Genomic DNA, 2,932 nt, shown 5'->3' on the forward strand with positions numbered 1-2,932 from the left:
CCTTGCTTTGTAGCATTTGCCAAGCACTATGGTATAAATACTTCCAACAGGACTGATTTCAAGCTACCAACAATCTTAGAACTAGCCCACGGCCATTGAGCTGCTTACAGCTCACCACAACCCTATAGCACCAGGTGGACATGCCCTCGTAAGTTTCTAAGGCTGTAAACCTTGGTGGAAGCAGATTGCCACATCTTTCTCTTGCATTCCCAACCGACTCCCGCAAGCCAGTCTAAGCTAGCTCCAGAGCATCATTGTCACAGCTTGTAAGCTGATGGGGACATTCAGCACTGTGCCTGGAACACCGGGGACAGTCCATAAACACGGTAGGACAGCCAAGTCAACTGCACTCGCTGGGGACCCTCCTGACTTCACTCTACAGAACAAGAGCTGAAGTTCAGAGAAGTTCCGCTACTTACTCAAGGTCAGCAGTTACACGCTGTCCTGCCTCCCATGGCCACTCGGCTCCCAGCAAGCTCACCCTATGAAAGACCAGGGGCGCCCCCCCTCGCCCTCCTTGGAGGGAATTTCCCAGTCCCCATAAAGATAAGAACTCTGTCCCCTGGAGACTGGCTACCCAGTGCCAAAAGTAGACACTAGACTGGCTCAGACTGCTGCCAAGCCACACCCAGCTCAACGGCCCGGAGCGCAGATCTGCCCCAGCTTGTACCTGTCATATCAGAGCTTAGGGAAGCGCTGTTTCTGGCACACGGTGAACTGAGGCCCCGGAGGCTGGAGGGTGTTGGGGGTGAGGGTGGGTGACTCACAGCACTCTGGTGGGTGGAAGGCTGCAGCTGGGAGAGGACTTGAACCTGGCCCTGCAGAGATTTTCAACCCTGCAGGCAGGCTGGCCCAGATGCAACTCAGGACGCAAGTGAGTCCTGGCCAGCACCCACCGAGCTGGGGCACACATGCCCCCCACCCCCCACTGTGTTCATAGTGCTGGGCTCAGTGGGGCCCTGGAATAACATGGATGTCACACAAGGGTGGCTGCTGAGTGGGCCTTGCTATTCACTGGGGTTCTCTGATGGGACATTCCTCCTACCATCTGCTGGGTGGCAGGTAAGGGGATAAACAAGTAGCACGCGCACTAATGGGGCAGGGTCCTAAGGTCTAGGGAGAAGGGGGCTGCCCTTAAGGGGAATGAGACAGACACCCTTGACCTCTGCTTGCCTGGGGTGGGTAATGGCCTCCCCCTAAAGTCTTGGTGGCTGAGGCCAGGAAGGGAGGAGGCCGGGGTGCAGGGAAGTGAGGTACCAGGGAGACAGGATGTGGAAAGGCTACGGAAACCCTTATTTGCAGCTGGCTTGACACGGAATTGAGGACCCAGGTTAGAGACAGGCCAACTGGCCTGTGGAGGGTAGCCACCCCTGGCACCCAGCGCGGTCTGGGACCCTGGAGTCCAGCTCTGTCCTGCTAAGGGAAGGAGAGCAGCCAGGCTTGGGTGAAGGCACAGTGGATAAGAGGCCCTCCGATGCCCACCAGCCTGTCCGTGCCCCTCCGTACCTCGCTCAGCTCACGGCGTTCCTCACGAGGAACCCTCGCTGAGAGATGAGGTGACCTGTCCTCATCCTGGCTCAGCGCTGAAGCGGAGGTTCCAGAGCCAAAAGGCGAGGCCCTATCTCTGACTTGTGAGTTGAGCTTGAAGGGGCTCTGGTGGCCCCTGGGATCAAGCACTGGGCCGCTAACAGAAAGGTCAGTGGCTTGAACTCACCAGCCCCTCCTTGCGAGAAAGAGGATGTGGTCTGCTTCCCGTAAAGATTCACAGCCTCAGGAACAGTTCTACTCTGCCTTGTAGGGTCACGTGAGCCAGGGTTCGGTTCGGTTTGGATTTTAGGTCAGCTTGCCCTCCCTGAGCCTCAGTGACCTCATCTAGACAGCCTACCGCGCCAGGGTGCTGCCAAGGTGGGTGTCAGAGGTCAGCATCGACCACATCAGGGGCACTGGCCCACAGAACGGGGTCCCCTGATGTCAGCTTCTTGGGGTGAGCCTGGGCAAGAGGTAGCGCAGACAGCTCCCCCAGACCCGACCCGCCCCTCCCCATCATGTGTCCTCAGCTGGCAGTCAGCTGGACCACTGCCTGCCTGGCCTGACTCCAGGCTGGGTCTTGAGAGCTCTGAGCTCCAGGAGCGTAGACTTTTAGTCTCCTTGACCCCACTCCAGGCCCCGGCCCCTTCTGGCGCCGAAGGTCTACATGGCCCCGGAGGGCCTGGGGTTGGGGAGGCATGGGGGGACTCTCCTGATTTCCTAGGACACAGACCAGCTTTCTGGGAAGATGGAGGAGTGACACATTCATCCTGAAATAATTGTCCTGAAGCTATTTCCAGAGGCTCTTGGTGCCCAGGCCAGACATGGCCAGTGATCTGGATGCCTGGGTACCTTCAGGACAAACAGCAGAGAGGCCCAGCCCTCCAGCTGGCTGCCTGCCTGCAGGCCCCCTTCCCAGAGCAAAACCAGACCTTGCCTCCAGCACCACTTCCTGGGTCACTGAGTCCCCCCACGGTCCCCTTCCTCCTTCTGGGTGTCCCTCTGATCCCTCTCCTCCTCCTTCTCCTCCTCGCTCCCTTTTCGGGGACTGTCGCCACTCCGTGGGGCAGAGGCCCGCCATGCTCAGAGATTATGGATTCGGAGTGTCCCCTGAACATGTCAATGTTGAAGTGCTCTGTAAACCTGGATCTGATCTTTTGGGAGCAGCAGATAAACCTAACTTAGAGGATATTCTCCACAACCACTAACTAGCCTGCACTCCAGCAAAGTCTCCTTTATTGAAAGAGGCTAAAAAGGAGGCCGTCTGTAATGCACTTGACCCTGCTGTCAGCCACAAGGCTGGAGGTTTGAGTCCATTCAGGGGTGCCTCAGAAGAAAGACCTAGAGTCTCCCTCCCCCCAAATCAACCCCTTTACATTCCATAGCGCACAATTCCACTCTGACA

This window comes from Echinops telfairi, unplaced genomic scaffold, assembly GCF_000313985.2.
Source record: "Echinops telfairi isolate 266 unplaced genomic scaffold, ASM31398v2 ScPeMD7_7457;HRSCAF=8495, whole genome shotgun sequence".
NCBI classification, from domain to species: domain Eukaryota; kingdom Metazoa; phylum Chordata; class Mammalia; order Afrosoricida; family Tenrecidae; genus Echinops; species Echinops telfairi.